Below are 18,861 nucleotides of genomic sequence, written 5' to 3'. Positions count from 1 at the left end.
GTTTTCCACAAACACTTAATTATCCACCTGGTGGACAGGGCATGGTAGTACATGCCTGTCATCCTAGCAGATTTGGGGCCAGCCTGGTCTACATAGTGAGTTCCAGGCCAGTCAAGGCTTGTCCCTAAAGCATAAAATAAAATAACAATTCACCAGGTGATACTTACATCTAAGCAAATGATAGAATTTAGTCATTTTACCATTTACAAACTTCAAGAAAATGCTGGGTGATGTCTCCACCCCAATGTATTAAAAAAAAAGAGCACACAATAAAAATCCCATCCAATTTAAGAGACAAGTGTTAACATAAATGGATCAAGTCTCAACAGTACAGTATGCCTTCACACATGAAAATGAGAAGAAACAACTTTTAGGAGAGCCAACTTCAGTCCTATCTTAACACTTCACAGGAGCAAGATGTTAGATGGCTCCCTTTGTACAAGGATGATTTGAGAAGTTGTAATAAGATCTTAGCTGCTACCTAGGAAGCCTGTTCAAGAATCTCTCCATATCAACCAGGCAGTCGGTAAAGTGTGACTTGAGAGACAGAGTGAAATTGCATCAGGTAAAGACCCAGCCACCAGCAGTTGGCACAGATCATTCCTCAATTCCTAGTGACTCTAAGTTAGAAGTCCCTGTGCTCAAAGACCTTGGCTGTGAAAGCAGATACCATGACACCGTATCAGGCTACAGGGGCAAAACCCAGTCTACTACTGACACCAGACTACGCTTTACAGAAGCAGTGGACTGACTTTAAAGCTAACTAAAGGGCATTTCAAATTCCTTAAAGTGAACAAAGCTTAAAAAATTACGCTAGGTCAATATTAACCTTCTTATGTCACTAAGTAAATTTTGAATGGGCTACCACCAGTGTTAAACAGAATACTAGGTACTTGCTATGGAAAATAATAAATCAGGCTCCCCCCACCGACAGTACAATGTTTGCGTGTAAAGTGCTTGTTTTATTTACAAACTAGGTAGGTAAACGTTGAAGCCTGATTTGAGACTGTAAGGATAGCATTTCAACCGCCCGTGGAAGTGACCACTCAGGGTAAAGCCCAGCCTTCCAGTGAATGCCAGGATGAAGTCAGGGGAGCCAGAAGGCTTGCAAAAGACAACAAGGATACAGTCTTCTCCAAGAATCCGAGTAGCTTTTGTTTTAAATATGCCTTTTCTTTCCAAGTGACACCACCAGCATTAGTGAACAGGATTGGTTGAGGTAGCTACACGGTTTTACAGATGCCGTTAATCAACTTTAATGACAATGCATAGTGTAGTTGGATTAACTGATTGTTCATAATAAGGGGAGACGTCAGGAAAAAATACAGAGCCCATCTCCAGTCAGTTCACTTAGAAATCAGCATCCAAGGTATAAGACTTCTTTGTTGGGCTTGACATCACTCCTGACCTCTCATACTCACCTGCTCTCTTCTCAAAGAAGTTAGGCTTGCTTTTCAAAGTCAAATCGGTTTTCTACTCTGAAAATCTTACTAAAACCAGCTCCAATATAAGCCCGTCCACCGCGTTTTCAATGTACTGCTTCATTAACGTGCAATTCACCCCTGTGAGCTTCACAGGCAGGCTTCTGTGAGGAAGTCCTGTTCCCTCCTGACAGCATTAATAATTATTTCCTTAACTCGGTGCTCTCATGGTCTGTGTACCAGGTGCTCAAACCCCAGATGGGCAAAATCACAGTGTTGACCTTCATCTCCTCGAATAAGCTCCTTGGAAAATGTGAGGCCGGCAACAGTCCCTGTTACTTGAGCCCAAAAAAGATTCCTTCCACAATAGTAAGAGCTGTAACACGTTCTGCAAAAGTAGCGCTTTTGTCCCCAATCCAATGGAAGACCCTCGGACTTCTTCAAACAGGCATTGAAAAAAAATTCCATTTCTTTGGAATCTTTAATATAAGTGTCAACAAGGAGCCTGTATATCTCAGAATGTATGTTTTCCATAGCAATTTGGAACCCAGAGAAAGAGCGGGCTTCTGTAATTTGAACTCCTTGGCTAAATCGGTCTACCAAGTTTCCTTTTACATGCCATTACTGGCCGCAAAGAAAGCCAGATGATGAGATATAAAATATCTCTCCTCAGGAGTCAGGGCTTCCACTGCTGAATATCCTTGGAAAGATGCACCGGCTCAGCGGTCCAGAGGTAGGCCTCAGCTTTCTTGCACATCTTCCTGAATACCTGGCACTGGAGACCCTGGAGGGGAGGAGAGCAGAAGGAAGCAGGGGACCAGGGCGGGAGGGCGGGACCAGATCTTCCGATTGGACGAGCCTGGCCCCGCCCCCCGGCACTGCCCGGCGTCGCGCGTGGGTGGGGACTTCCGGGAAGCTCCGGAAGCCGCGGCCCTCCGCTGCGAGGTCTCAGGCTCACGGGACAGGATAGCCAGGCCATCTCCGCGGACACGACTCCGGACCCGTCCGCCGCCCCGGCCACCGAGGGGGTGAAGCCCGAGGAACGCTGCGGGCGGCGTCGCTGTCCCCGGTACGCGGGAGAGCAGTGTTCGCGACCTCCGCGACAGTGACCTCTGGAGACCGAGCCCCGCAGCGCCCTGTGGCTTGGCCGGTGACCTGGTCTCCTCAAGGTTCCGCGTTCAAGGATAACATGAATCTTGTAACCACACTTCCCCAGCATCTTCTTTGGGCGCCAGGTTTGCCTTGGGGTCCGACACCCCGCTAACCCCTCAGACCATTGACAAAAGCCAAGCCTACAAGTTGGGGCTCTCTGGAGGCAGGCCTATCATTTCTTTCATACCTTTCATAGTTTGCAGTGTATGCTTCCACAGCTTAGACTCAATCTATTGTCAACAGTTTTAAAGGTTTTGATGCTATTGTTAATCATATAGTGTTCCTGATTTCATATTCAGACATAAGTATTGTTTTTGCATGTTCATAAGGTATCCTACAAACTTTATTATTTCAATATTTCTGCCATTCCTGTGTAATGAACACACTGAATTGTGGTTATTTTTAAATGTCACTAACACTGATCATTTTGCAGAGCCAGGGGCATGAATTTCTAAGAATATACATATCAAATTACAATGAACTAATAACAAATTAGAGTAACTACAACAAAGCCATAAATAACAAATGTCAGGGAAAATGGAGGCTATGAATCCTCATCAATACCAGTTAAAACTTTAAACACTGAGCCATCTTTTAAATGATTTAGAGATTCCTATGCCTGTTACTCATAGACTCACAGTGGGTCCAAAAGTTTATGTCAGTATGCTAAGTGGTAGACAACACTGGGGGCCCCAGAGCATCAAGAGGGCACTCATAAACATTCCCTTGGAGAGCAGATGGTCCTGAGCTCTCCTGCTACAGGCAGTTGGCCTCAAGCCCAGGTTGCAAGAGAAGCCAGCCCATCAAGCTAGCAGTAGCCCAGGAAGCATTCGCTTGGAGAGCTGAAAGCCCTGAGGCTCACTGCGCTGGAGGGCTGCTCCCTCTATCCATCCCCCACCCCAAGGTGCAGAGGAACTCCGCATCTCGAGCTACCACATGGGCTCCAGCACTGGGCATGACTCTGCATCCTTCCAGCCCACGTGTAGTCTGACCAATGGAAAGCCCAGATCTGACATCTGTATGAAAAAGGGTTTTTCTTTTTCTCTTTTCCTCTCCTAAATAGGAGGGTCTCAGTATACCTCGGGCTATCCTGGACCTTAGTCTGCAGTCAAGGTGAGTTTTGAGCTTAGCCAACCACCTACTCCTGCCTCCAGAATGCTGCGTTAGGAGCAATGTGTCATGTATCACCACGCCCAGTCAAGTCCATCAGAGAACTTGCTCTTTCCTCAAACACAAAAAGAGAATCAAACTGGCTGGCATGGGATGCCACTACTACAAACTGAAACCTAAGTGGAGAATGAAAGGATATATATATATAATCTGGTACCCCAGCCTTTTTCCTTTTCTGTAGATAAGAAGGCCTTTATTGTATTTTAAATTTGTGTTGTAGAAAATTCTTCTCATACTACTTCTCCTCTACCCCTTTCCTCTGAGGCCTTCCTCTGTAGGGTTATTGGTATTTGAGGGAGAAACCCCCTGATTCTGGGAGTTATGTGGGAAAGAAACTTAGAAACTGTGTGACTAATATATTTAGATAAAAAACAATTTATTTATTTATTTGAAAGAGAAAAGGAGGAGACAGAGAGAGGAAGAGACAGATATATAGAGAGAATGGGTGGTTTGGGCTACTAGCCACTGCAAACAAACTCCAGACACAGGTGTCATCTTGTGCTTCTGGTGTAGGTGGGTATTAGGGAATTGAAAATGGGTCCTTAGGCTACACAGGCACGTGCCTTAATTGCTAAGCCATCTCTCCATCCCTATATGGCTGCCTTTAAATGAATACAGTTGATTGAGAATGGGTGAGGAGGTTCTGACACTCCAGGACTCTAGGAGATCCACCAAAATGTTGGGGTCACCTAGGGCAGTTAACCACTGCTTGTGAGATAAACCCACCCTATTTTCTCTTCTATCTTCAACAACAAAGATTATATTATGAATTATTCAGTTTATTTAGGGAAAAATCTTGAGGTACATTTAAGAGAATTTACAATTCTTGAGAAGTCTGGGCAGAGGTTTGGCAGTGCATTAATAATCATAATTACACCTGATTATGGCTTCTTCCCAGGGATCAATGATTGTGCCAGAAATATCAGTAGAGAAAGAGGCAGGGGTCAAGGGAGTCATCACTTCCTCAATATTGGTGCCTCATGCTGAAGATGGCAGGTCCAATTCATGGGCTTGAGATCCCATTGATGCTCAAAGCCCACAAAAGCTCTTATTATCTCTCTCACTTTCAGTCCTTTATAGACATATCTGTCAGATCATTGAAGTTATATTATGCTTTCCTAGAATACAGGCTTTTACTAGAGAATAAGATAAAATGGGTAAACTGAGTATTAAAATATTTATTCAGGTTTCAAACTCCTTAGAGAACATAGGCTTGCATTAGAGAGATTGCTTAGTGGTTAAGGCACTTGACAGGGATGCCTAAAGACCCATGTTCAACTCTGCTGATCCCACGTATACCAAATAACCAATAGGGAGGCAAGTGCAATCTCCCACATGGCCACTAGGTGGCAAAAGCGTCTAGAGATCAATGGTAGTGGATGAGGCCCTGTGTGGCAATTATGTCTTTCCCTCTCCTCCTCTCTAAAACAGTATTGGAAAAAAAAAAAAAAACTTAAAAGGAATATAGGCTTCAGGGGTTATATCAAATAGTAAGGGGTTACATTAAATTGTTACAGAATGTGGACGCAGTCCGATTGATTCATCCTGGCCTGGCGGTGGGCGTGGGTGGTGGTGGGAGGGTTATTGTGGGGGAATGAGGGATGGTGTCCTCAAGAGAATTGACCCAGAATCCTGGAAGAAGATCTGGTTGCCCTACAGCAACAGCCGGCCGACTCTGCACGCCTGCCAACCAACATGGTGTTTGCATGACCAACTGCCCGACACTCATCTCCATGGTGGGCCTGCCTGCCAGGGTCAAGACCTACATTTATGAGACGCTGACCCACTACCTGAACTGGATTGGTGTGCACACTCGGGAATTCAACGTTGGCCAGTATCACCGGGACATGGTCAAGACGTATAAATCTTTTGAGTTTTTCCTCCCAGACGATGAAGAGAGCCTGAAAATCCAGAAGCAGTGTGCTCCTGCGGCTCTCTGTGACATCCGGGGATTTCTCAGTGAGGATGGGGGACATGTGTCGGTTTTTGATGCAACTAATACCACCAGAGAACGGAGAGCAACCATCTTTAATTTTGGGGAGCAGAATGGCTACAAGACCTTCTTCATTGAGTCTATCTGTGTGGATCCTGAGGTCATAGCTGCCAACATCGTGTAAGTGAACCTGGCCAGCCCTGATTATGTTAGCCACGGAGGATTTCATGAGGCACATCGAGTTCTATGAGAACTCCTATGAGCCACTGGATGAGGACCTGGACAGGGATCTATCCTATATCAAGATCATGGACGTAGGGCAGAGCTACATGGTGAACCGTGTAGCTGACCACATCCAGAGCCGAGTCGTATATTACCTCATGAACATCCAGGTGACTCCCCGCTCCATCTACCTGTGCCGGCATGGGGAGAGCGAGCTCAACCTCAAGGGCCAGATTGGTGGGGACCAAGGACTATCTCCCTGGGGAGGGAGTTTGCCAAGAGTCTGGCTCAGTTCATCAGCCACCAGAACATCAAGGATCTGAAGGTCTGGACAAGCCAGATGAAAAGAACCATCCAGACCACGGAGGCATTGGGTGTGCCCTATGAGCATTGGAAGGCCCTCAACGAGATAGATGCGGGCGTCTGTGAGGACCTACGAGGAAATTCAGGCCCATTATCCACTGGAGTTTGCCCTGCAGGACCAGGACAAGTACTGTTACCGGTATCCGAAGGGTGAGACCTATGAGGACCTGGTCCAGCAACTGGAGCCTGTCATCTTGGAATTGGAGAGACAGGAGAACGTGCTGGTCATCTGCCACCAGGCTGTGATGCGAGGTCTCCTGGCACACTTCAAAGACAAGGCAGCAGAACAGCTGGCCTACCTCATGTGTCCCCTACACACAGTCCTGAAGCTGACCCTTGTGGCTTACGGTTGTAAAGTGGAGTCCATATTCTTGAACGTGACAGCTGTGAATACACACTGAGACAGGCCCAGAATGTAGACATCTCCAGGCCTCCAGAGGAAGCCCTTGTCACAGTCTCTGCTCACCAGTGACCACATGCCATCCACTGAGGCCCCTGTGCAGGAGTTGGTTGAGTCTCCACACGAGGTCATTCCAGGTTTCTCTCGTGTTTACATTACGGGCATTGTCACCATGCAGGAGCACCGTCGAAGCTGTGCCTGGCTGGCAGTGCCCAGAGCCCTCAGCCTAGCCCAGGGTCTCCTTGTTGACAGCCAGCGACAAGGTTGGATGTGGCTGCTGATATGCTCAGAATCCCCAGGCTATTTGCTGTGCAGCTGGTTGAGCTCCTCCTTTGCCCCACTTTCTGGCCCCTTTGCTGTGGCTTTGTGAAGTGTGCAGCCCTAAATGTGAAACGGAACATCTCATGGAGAAGTCCTCACTGGCTCAGCTGCCAGGGTGCAGAAGACAACCCCTGGCCGGGCTCTTCCTGTCCTCTTCATAGCCTGGTCTTCCTGGGGTGCTGAGTATCTCCTACTCAAGACGAGGCCAACTCTCCCCATCCCTCCCTGCCAGGAATGGAAGCGCTGCAGCCGCTGGCCAGGCCCATTGGGCAGTCGCCCACATTTGGCATTCCTCGAACAGCATGCTTGCTTTGGCACATTGTGACACTGAAGGGAAAGGGAACATTGGAGGTGCCCTTTCCTGACTTCTACCAAGGCCTATGCCGAAATATGCCCAGCTGTTCTCAAGAACTGAACTGGGAGACCATGGAAAGATGGGCCAGCTGTCCTGGTTACCTTCAAAGTGCACACACCAAAGTGCTCAAGGAGCCTGGGCTCTCTTTCCCTGGTCATTGTCACCTCTGTCCACACAGGACTATGCACCGCTGGCAAGGATGTTCTTTGCTGTGAGTGGCTCAGAGCTACCCTTAGTCCTGTTAGCTCCTCCCTGGTGTTTGTTACCGTCCACATGTTGCACTGAGGAAGGAGGAAAACAGGCCTTGGAGGCAGCCACTAGCCCAAGGAGAAGTCCTGAGCCCGTCACAACTTTGTCTCATGTCATGGGAGTCTGATAAAAACAACCTTGAAAGCCGGGCGTGGTGGCGCACGCCTTTAATCCCAGCACTCGGGAGGCAGAGGTAGGAGGATCGCCGAGAGTTCAAGGCCACCCTGAGACTACATAGTGAATTCCAGGTCAGCCTGAGCCAGAGTGAGACCCTACCTCAAAAAACCAAAAAAAAAAAAAAAAAAACAACCTTGTGGAGCCTCTGAGTTCTTGTAGGTTTATGCAGCCGATTATGGCTCAGTTTCTCAGCTAGCCAACAGACTGACATGCAGGGCTGGAACCCATACCAGTGGCTGGTGCTCCGCTGCCCACAAACGGGACCTTGGTAAGCCAGATCCCTGCATCCAAGAGCCATTCCAAGTCTGGGCCTTTTCAGCCTTGCCACTCCCATTGTCTGTCTGTAGCCTGCAGAGTCCACCAGGCCCTAAGGGAAGTCAGTGTCCCTGGTCCTGACAAGTGGCCTCCCTCCCCCTCCCTCCTTCCCTCCCTGCCTTTTCTCTGTCTCCCTCCCCCTCTCTCCCTCTCTCTCTCTCTCTCTCGTCAAAGCTGTAGACAAACAGGAATAAATGTCTGGAATGAGCCTGACCCTCTTTGGCTCGATTCCTGTCAGAGCCCTAAGCCCCATCTAGGGTCCAGAAGACCATACTGTTGCCTTTGGGACATGGGGAGTGTAACCTTTGCTTTTGTGTCTCTCCAAGTTTGGGTGACGTTTGTCATCTGGACATACTTGTTAGCCATAGAGAATCCCCTTGGTCGGCAGCTGTGAATCTACCTGATGTCACCTGCAAAAAGACCACCGAGGCCTTTTATCTCTGCACGGAGGGGGAGGCGGGAGCCACGTTACAAGAGGGACTGCATGGGGCAGAGGTGTGTCTGGGAGTTAGGGCATGCGTGGGAACAGCCCCTCCCTCAGCTGCCTTGGAGTGACTGCAAGGTGCCTGGGCCGCAGGCATCATCCTGCTCTCCCTAGAATGGATGGCGTTGGATTTCAACCATGCATTGCACTGTGTCCAGCATTCTTTGCAATAAATACTTTTTAAAACATGAAAAAAAAATTGTTACAGAATGTTGTGGAATCCCAGTCGATGGAGTTTAGCTAGCAGGTGATGTGGGAGGGAAAGGGACAGCATGTATTGCGAATCTAAGAGTGGCTTGTTTAATTTGAGGAAGCACCTTTCCATGTAACCCAAGCTAGCTGGGATTTCATGATCCGTCTAGGGTCACAATTTGAAATTTTAGAGGTGTACAGGAGATTCCTGGGACCCTCAAGTTTCACATTACTTTAAATGAGTTTCACTCAAAGACTGCTTTCCGCAGGCCCTAAAGAAAGAGTTTGACTAGAACCCTTGTCCAAGTCTTGTCTATGTTTGACATCTCATGGGAATTCTAGTCAACCATAATTGGAGAGGATAGGCTGGAGGATGTGGCTCAGTAGTCACTGGTCCTGAGGCATGCTGGCACCTGCCCACTTTGTCAAAATGGATTCACAACGTTGCTAGGCAACCAGATGCTGCTTCCCCTTCTTGTCTGAGTGTTCCACAGATGGTAAGGCAGAGCATCTTTCAGTGGCGTGTTCTGATGGTGCTTGAGACTAGCATAGCTTAGTGTGAGCACTAACACTGGGGGCTTGGGTTACTAATATTCTTATTGGAAGGGCTGCAGGGGGGACTATAGACAGACAGTGTGGTAGGGAGGAAGGGTGAATACAAGCTGAACTGGGATAAAGGAGGGGGATAGAGTCTTGCACGAAAGAAGCGGCCAGCAAGGCCATAAACTCTGCCATGAAGCGATTCCTGTCCTTTGGGTACTGGGCTTCCAAACCAGAGCAGTCTGGTTTCCTGCCAGCGTTCAAGTCCTTGGGAAAGATCCCCAAAGACTCTTGCCTCGTGGATGTTAACAAGATACGCAATCTCGTCATGCTTAGGATGTACCACGTTTCCCAAAGGACAAGAAAAAAAGGTAAGAGAGACCACAGGTGTGACAGCCAGGAAGGGCGATTGGCAGCACACACCTTAGACTCATTGTAATACATAACCTTTACATCATATCTCAAAATCGAGTATCATTTTATTATTGTACTTAAATGTTTGTTAATAGCAGTAAGAGCACTGATTATAGTATCTGATGAAGATTGAGCTGGTATGTGTTTTAAACAGCTCTCAGGATGTCTATCTATTCCTACTGAAGCATCACAATGGTTTTCTGTAATGTCACTAGGATTTTCAACCCCCATTTCATGGATGAGAGGACTGAGTTATCAAGTACACAAGACCTGCATAATAGGAGGAAGAGATGACATCAAAATAATGAAGAGACCAATTCAGAGAATACATGATGGAGAGTGGAGTTGGGAAAAGGAAATAGAGGGGTTAGGAAATTATGGTTTGTCTATAATTATACAGTTTATCAGTGGAGCACTATGTTAAGGTATGGAGAGTTGGCTTAGTAATTAAGGTGCTTGCCTGTAAAGCCTATGACCCATCTCCAACTCTTCAGATCCAATCTTAGCAAGACACACGGAGGAGAGGCAAGCGCAAGGTCACACATGCCTACTAGTTGGCACAAGCCTCTGGAGTTTGATTACAGTGGCTGAGGTCCTGGCATGCCATTTTTCTCACTCTCTCTTGCTCTTCCTAATGTAAAATAAAAAAGTATATTCAAAAAGCGAAATACTGCTTGGCATTATGGCACACTCCTTTAATCCCAGCACTTGGAAGGCAGAGCTAGGAGGATCATGATGATCAAGATTTCAAAAGAATGATTGTAAATATGTTCAAAGAGGTCAAAGAACAAATCAAATAATCAAAGAAGAAATCAAAGAGGAAATCAAAAGAATCAAAGAGGAAATCAAAGAAGATGCAAGACACCAATTTAATGAAATAAAGAAGGCAATACAAGACATAAATAAGGAAAAAGAAATAATAAAGAAAAACCAGTCAGAATTACTAGCAATGAAGAACACAGTTAATGAAATTAAAACATTCTGTAGAAAATGCATATAGTATGCTTATCAAATGGCCCAGTAAGCTCTTCTCTTCATGTTCATACCCTTATATTAATGCTACTCTCACTTGTGGTAGAGAATCTTCTCTTTTCAGATGTCAGTTACTTTGGGATGACTCTGAAAGCATCATTGTGCTGGAAAGATTGACGAGTGTGTTCAGTATTGCAATATCTATCACACCTTCCAGGGCTCAGGATTTATTGTGGAAGAGGTGGCAGAAAGAATGTAAAAGACAATGAAGGGTAGAACTACTTACAACATGCTCCCCACCAGAAACAAATGGCTTGGATATCCATGACCTCACAGTGCCTGACACTACCAACACAAGACCATCAAAGTTAGGCGGAGAAGATCGGGACATCAATATAAATGAGAGACTGATTGAGATGGGGTGTATGGAGTTTCAAAGTGGAAAGTTGGGGGAGGGAGGGTATTTACATGGGATAATCTTATAATGATGGAAGTTGTTAACTTAAAAATTGAAAAAGAAAAAGAATGGCTAGGACTTCCAGTTAAGATGGTGGCTTAGGAACCAAACCAAAGCAGCCTAGTGGAGGAAAAGGCAAAGAATACCCAGCAAAATACACACTTTTACTGAAAAGTGAGGTGTATAAGAAATTTAAAAAGCAGCAGACATGTTAGGTGTCAGGGTCGAAGGCTGATGAGCAGCTCTGTCCCCTGTCCGTGGTCTTCACTGCAAGGAGACCAGGTGAGCCTCCCACTGTGGAACGTGAACGGCTGGCAGTGTGGTTTCCTTTGGCATCTGGAGCTTTCCAAAGAAGAAAGCGTCCACTCTTCTGTTTGGAGGACGGAAGACCCCTGGCCCAAGACCTCCATATTTATATATATACACACATACATATATATACACACAAACACATATATATATATGCATACATACATACATATGTCTCTGAAACAAACAAAAAATATATATATACACATATATATGTTTTTATTTGATTGTTTTTTTCAAGATAGAGTCTTGCTATAGCTCAGGCTTACCTAGAATTCACTATGTAGTCTCAGGGTGGCCTGAAAGTCACAGTGATCCTTCCTACCTCTCCCTCACGAGTGCTGGAATTAAAAGTAGGTCACCACTCCTGGCATAAAAGAATTTTTTTAAAGGCTGGAGAGATTTCTTAGTGGTTAGAGCACTTGTCTGCAAAGCCAAAGGACCCTGGCTCAATTCCCCAGGACCCACGTGAGCCAGATGCACAAGGTGGTGCATGTGTCTGGAGTTCGTTTGCAGTGGCTGGAGGCCCTGGCGTGCCCATTTTCCCTCTGCACTCTCTCCTTCATCTGCCTCTTTCTCTTTCTCAAATAAATGAAATATGCTTTTTTAATTGAAAAAAAAATCAGCAGAGAAGTAGCAGAGATGCTGGGCATCTAGAGCCCACATAGACAGACCTAAGAGGCTCTGGAAGCAGTGGCTCCAGCAGCGGCAGCCCCGACTCCAGCTCCGGTACTGGCATCACCAGCTCTGGCATTGGCATCACCGGCTCGAGCAGCAGCAGCGGCAGATCCAGCAGTGGCAGTGCCAGGTCTGTGGGGCCACAGCTGCCAAGCTTGGCTTGCCCCACAAGAAAAGCCAGTGCCCAGCTCCAGAAAACAGAACAGCGGTCCAGCGATCCAGCCAGCCTACTTGAACCCACAGGGAACCAAAGAGGGACGCATAACTGAGACCAAATTCATCCAAAAAGGTAACTAGGATTGCACCAGGGAAGGATGTTACTTGGTCACAAGCTGACTTGGAACCCTCAGCAGATCAGAAATCTTAACCTCTTTGTTGATAGATGATCTGATTGTTATAATGTCTACTCTTGCATAAATACTCGGTGCTGTCTTTCATTGAATGTGTACATTGTTTACTTATATTTTCGAATCTATCTGTATTTTGTTCCACTCAGCCTACTTGAATACTCCCATAGCAAGCAAACCCAACTCCTAGGAACACCTTTGTAGATACTCTGAGAGTCTTAAGAGCCACACCTAACACCTTAAGCTCCTACCCTGAAGATATATAACATCAAATCAATTAATACAACTAAGAATACCCAGCTAGCTAGTAAACCCGAGCATTAACATAATCAAAGATGCAAAAATATATAGATTATAACACAAGAAACACTAAAAATCAGGACAATATAAATCCACCGAAAAGTATTAATGCATCATAAATGACCTCCACTGAGAATGAGTTAGAGGAAATCCCTGAGAAAAATTTCAAAAGAATGATTGTAAAGATGTTCAAAGAAGTCAAAGAACAAATCAAAGGAATCAAAGAGGAAATAAAAGGAATCAAAGAAGTTGCAGGACACCGGGAAAAATTAAACAGAGAGGCATCTGGACTAAATGAGGTCATAGAAAGAATGGACTTAACAGATATATACAGGACATTCCATCCAAAGGCTGCAGAATGTACAGTCTTTTCAGCAGCACATGGAACATTCTCTAAAATAGACCATATATTAGGACACAAAGCAAATCTTAACAAATTCAGGAAAATTGAAATAATTCCTTGCATTCTATCTGACCACAATGGAATTAACTACAAATCAGTAGCAAGAAAGGCTATAGAGCATACACAAAATCATAGAAACTAAACAATACACTACTAAATGATGAATGGGTCAATGAAGAAATCAAAAAGGAAATCAAAACAGTTATAGACTCAAGTGATAATGAGAACACAACATACCAAAATCTCTGGGACACAATGAAGGCAGTTCTAAGAGGCAATTTTTTTTTAATATTTTTTAGTCATTTTTTATTTATTTATTTGAGAGTTGGTTCTTTGAAAGGATAAACAAGATTGATAAACCCTTAGCAAATCTGACCAAAAGAAAGAGAGAAGAGACACAAATTAATAAAATCAGAGATGAACAAGGGAACATCACAACAGATTCCAGAGAAATTCAAAAAATCATAGGGACATACTATAAAAGCATATACTCCAGAAAGTATGAAAATCTGAAAGAAATGGATGATTTCCTTGATCTATGTGACCTACCTAAATTAAATCAAAATGAGATTAATCACCTAAATAGACCTATAACAAACATGGAGATCCAAACAGTTATCAATAATCTCCCAACTAAAAGAAGCCCAGGCCCGGATGGATTCACTGCTGAATTTTACCAGACTTTTAAGGAAGAGCTAACACCATTGCTTCTTAAGCTTTTCCAGGAAATAGAAAAAGAAGGAATCATACCAAACTCCTTCTATGAGGCCAGCATCACCCTGATACCAAAACCAGGCAAAGATAGAACAAAGAAAGAAAATTACAGACCAATCTCCCTCATGAACATAGATGCAAAAATTCTCAACAAAATATTGGCAAACAGAATACAGGAGTACATCAAAAAGATCATTCACCCTGACCAAGTAGGCTTTATCCCAGAGATGCAGGGATGGTTCAACATACGCAAATCTATAAATGTAATACATTACATAAACGGGTTGAAGGACAAAAATCACATGATCATCTCATTAGACGCAGAGAAAGCATTTGACAAAATCCAACATCCCTTCATGATAAAAGTCCTACAGAGACTGGGAATAGAAGGAACATATCTCAATATAATAAAGGCTATTTATGACAAGCCTACAGCCAACATATTACTAAATGGGGAAAAACTGGAAGCTTTTCCACTAAAATCGGGAACAAGACAAGGGTGTCCATGTCCCCACTTTTATTTAATATAGTTTTGGAAGTCTTAGACATAGCAATAAGCCAAGAGACACACATAAAAGGGATACAAATTGGAAAGGAAGAGATCAAGTTATCATTATTTGCAGATGACATGATTCTATACATAAAGGACCCTAAAGACTCTACTAGCAAGCTGTTAGAGCTGATCAAAACCTACAGCAATGTAGCAGGATACAAAATAAATACACAGAAATCAGTAGCCTTCATATATGCTAACAACAAACACACAGAGGATGAAATCAGAGAATCACTGCCATTCACAATTGCATCAAAAAAAAAATAAAGTACCTTGGAATAAACCTAACCAAGGAAGTAAAGAATCTCTACAATGAGAACTTTAAAACTCTCAAGCGAGAAATTGCAGAAGACACTAGAAAGTGGAGAAACATCCCTTGTTCCTGGCTTGGAAGAATCAATATCGTGAAAATGGCAATCTTACCTAAAGCAATCTACACATTTAATGCAATCCCTATCAAAATTCCAAAGGCTTTCTTCATGGAAATAGAAAAAAACAATCCAAAAATTCATTTGGAATCACAAAAAACCTCATATATCTAAAATAATACTGAGCAACAAAAATGAGGCTGGTGGTATCACCATACCTGATTTTAACCTATACTACAGAGCCATCGTAACAAAAACAGCGTGGTACTGGCAGAAAAACAGACATGTAGATCAGTGGAACAGAATAGAGGACCCAGATGTAAGCCCAAGTAGCTATAGCCACCTGATATTCGATAAAAATGCCAAAAATACTCATTGGAGAAGAGACAGCCTCTTCAGCAAATGGTGTTTTGAAAACTGGGTATATATCTGCAGATGGATGAAAATAGATTCTTCTCTCTCGCCATGCACAAGAATTAAGTCCAAATGGATTAAAGACCGTAACATCAGACCGGAAACTCTGAAACTGCTAGCGGAAAAAGTAGGGGAAACCCTTCAACATACTGGTCTTGGCTAAGACTTTCTGAATACAACCCCAATTGCTCAGGCAATAAAACTACAGATTAACCACTAGGACCTCATGAAATTACAAAGATTTTGCAGACATAAAGGGTAGAGAAAGGAAGGGAGGAGGATACTTAATAGGTTGATATTGTATATATGTAATTACAATGATTGTAATGGGGAGGTAATATGATGGAGAATGGAATTTCAAATGGGAAAGTGTGGGGGTGGGGAGGGAGGGAATTACCATGGGATATATTTTATAATCATGGAAAATGTTAATAAAAATTAAAAAATAAATAAACAAAAAAAGAAAGCTTCAGCTGGGCAGGGAGATGCACGCCTTTAATCCCAGGACTTGAGAGGCAGAGCTTCGAGGATTGCCATGAGTTCCAGGCCACCCTGAGACTACATAATGACTTCCAGGTCACCTTAGGCTAGAGTAAGATCTTAACTTGAAAAACCAAACACATACAACAAAAACAACAAAAAACCATATTGGGCTGGAGAGATGGCTCAGCAGTTAAAGTGCCTCCCTTTGAAAGGCGAAGGAAAATTTTAAAGTAAACTTTGGGAAGAAACAGCTGGTTGCTACAGAACAGCTAGGGGTCAGCCTGAACTGTATATTCCTGGAAGAAGTAAATCAAAGATAGGCTAAAAGATAGGCTGTGGGTGGCCCAAGATATGGGTTGGTCGGGTCAACATAAACTTTATGTCCTGGGAAGAGGAAAAACAAAAATATAGTTTTAAGAAAAACCAAAATAATAAAGTAAGTTCCCAAGATAGCCTGACCAAGGACTTAAACTTTGGTTATGGACAAATAAGATATGTAGACATAACTGTATAAGCTTTGCAAATACCCTTGTGGAAACCCTCCCCCTTTCCCTTCCTTGCTAAAAACCCTATAAAAAGGAACACCCAATAGGGCTCAGGGTCAATTCCTCTGTCTCCTGCGCGGGTTAAGTAATGACCCCAGAGCTCTGGTTTCCCGAGTAAAGCCTCATGCTTTTGCAGCAAGTTTGGTCTCCCATGTGTCTTTGGGTGCATGCTATCTCGGGACCTGAGTGAGGGTCTCCCTCTGGGAGTCTTTCACCTTCAAAGCCTACTAAACTCGGTTTCATTCCTTGGTACCCATTTAATGCAAGATGCACAATGTGACACATGAATCTGGAATTCATTTGCAGCAACTGGAGGCTCTGGCACACCCATTCTTTCTGTCTCTCTCTCTCTCCCTTCTCTCTGTCTCTCTTTGCTAGCGAATAAGTAAATAAAAACATTTTCAGGGTGGAGAGATGGCTTACTGCTTAAGGCACTTGCCAGTGAAGCCTAAGGACCCAGGTTCAATTCCCCATCAAACACATAAGCCAGATGGACAAGTGGCACATGCGTCTGGAGTTCATTTGCTCTCTCTCTTGCTCTATAATAAAAAAAAATAAATTATGTTAAAAAAATTTTAAAAATAAAGCTTCGTTCTTAGGGTGGCGTTCCACTCTCAGTGATCCTCCTATCTCTGCCTTCTGAGTGCTGGTATTAAAGGTGTACACTACCATGCCCGGCTCAAGAGTATTTTTTTAAATAAAAAAGATTATATTTAGCCAGACATGGCTGCATATACCTATAATGTTATCACTCAAAAAGATGAGGGCAATAGGATCAGGAATTTAAGGCCAGTCTGAGCTACCATGAGATTCTTTTTGTTGTTGTTTGTGGTGGCTTTTCAGGGTAGGGTCTCACTCTAGCGCAGGCTGACCTGGAATTCACTATGTGGTTATAGGCTGGCCTTGAACTCACAGTGATACTACGACTTCTGCCTATCATATGCTGGGATTAAAGGTGTGCACCACCACAACCTGCTATGAGATTCTTACCTCCAAAAGAAATCCACAAAAGGGGAGGGAGGGAATTACCATGGGATATATTTTATAATCATGGAAAATGTTAATAAAAATAAAAATTAAAAAAAAGAATAAAACACATATACTAATAAAAAAAAAAGAATAAAGATTTAGGGCTAGAGAGATGGATTAGCTGTTAAGGCCTTTGTTTGCAAAGCCAAAGGACCCAGGTTTGATTTCCCAGGACCCATGTAAGATGCACAAAGGGGCACATGCATTTGGAGTTCATTTGCAGCAGCTGGAGGCCCTGGAGCACTCAATGTATATCCCTATATGTCTGCCTCTTTCTCTCTCTGTCTCTCTTTTTTTTTCTAACAGTGGAAGGTATTTTTTTTTAATTTTTAAATTTTTATTAACATTTTCCATGATTATAAAAAAAAATCCCATGGTAATTCCCTCCCTCTCTGTCTCTCTTAAATAAATATATTAAAAATAAAAAAAAGAAAAAAAATCCACAAAAAATATACTGACATATCTTCTGCGACTAGGTATATAGCTCACTGGTGGAGTGATTGCACTGAAAAATAACGATAAATATGTATATAACATAACTTAAATATTCCACAAGGATGGAATTGTTAAAAAATATTCTTAGGGGCTGGAGAGATGGCTTAGCGGTTAAGCGCTTGCCTGTGAAGCCTAAGGACCCCGGTTCGAGGCTCGATTCCCCAGGTCCCACATTAGCCAGATGCACAAGGGGGCGCATGCGTCTGGAGTTCCTTTGCAGTGGCTGGAAGCCCTGGCACACCCATTCTCTCTCTGTCCCTCTATGTGTCTTTCTCTCTGTGTCTGTAGCTCACAAATAAATAAATACTATAAAAAAAATCTTACATGTAGAATGCCTCCAACTAGCAAATACTATTGCAGTCTTAAGTTCTAAAAATTGGAAAATACACAAAAGAATTGGTCTGGAGATAAAGATCACTGTAAGCACTTACTTGCCTGGCATGTGCAAGGCACACTGTAAATTAGGTTGTGTGTGTGCACACGTGTTTAAATTAAATATAAACAAACCAGTAAACATACCATAAAAAATGAAGCTTCTTGCCATGGGATATTGTTTACAATCATGGAAGTTGTTCAGAAGAAATAAATTAAACAAAAAAATTTAAAACAAAAGCTTCTCTCTTCAGATGGTATTGAGCAATGGGGAGATTCAAGAGTTATCAAAATGCTGAGAGGTGACAGTGTCATGTTCAGCACTAAGTAAGGCAATGTATCACACTCTCCATGATTCAGGGACAACTTTCAAAGAGGTGGCTGAAAGAAAGTAAGAGCCAAAGAAAGGAAAGGAGTGCTTTGCCATACTGTCTTCCAGATACAAAGTGGTGGTGGTATTCATGATTTCACTTTAGAGACAGGCTGTCATGTATCTCAGGCTGGACTGAAACTCTCTATACATCTGAAGTTGACCTTCATCTCCTGATCTGAGCACTTCCTACAAAACCTCAGGACTCCTGTATCGCTCTCAACCATTCAAAGTTAACCATACAGGCGCTAGAGAGATGGCTTAGTGGTTAAGGCACTTGCCTGCACTGCCAAAGGACCCAGGTTTGATTCCCCTGTACCCAGTTAAGCCAGATGTACATGGTG

The 18,861-nt window shown here is 43.7% G+C and overlaps 2 pseudogenes; one reads left to right on the top strand and one right to left on the bottom strand.

The window, feature by feature from the left end:
• Positions 1-1,350: 1,350 nt before the first annotated feature.
• On the bottom strand, positions 1,351-2,178 carry LOC123462233 (annotated as a pseudogene).
• Positions 2,179-5,344: 3,166 nt separating this feature from the next.
• Positions 5,345-7,381, top strand: LOC123462365 (annotated as a pseudogene).
• The last annotated feature ends 11,480 nt before the right edge of the window (positions 7,382-18,861 follow it).

The sequence above is a fragment of the Jaculus jaculus genome, chromosome 7 (genome assembly GCF_020740685.1).
Source record: "Jaculus jaculus isolate mJacJac1 chromosome 7, mJacJac1.mat.Y.cur, whole genome shotgun sequence".
NCBI classification, from domain to species: domain Eukaryota; kingdom Metazoa; phylum Chordata; class Mammalia; order Rodentia; family Dipodidae; genus Jaculus; species Jaculus jaculus.
This window is presented reverse-complemented; position numbering and strand designations above follow the sequence as displayed.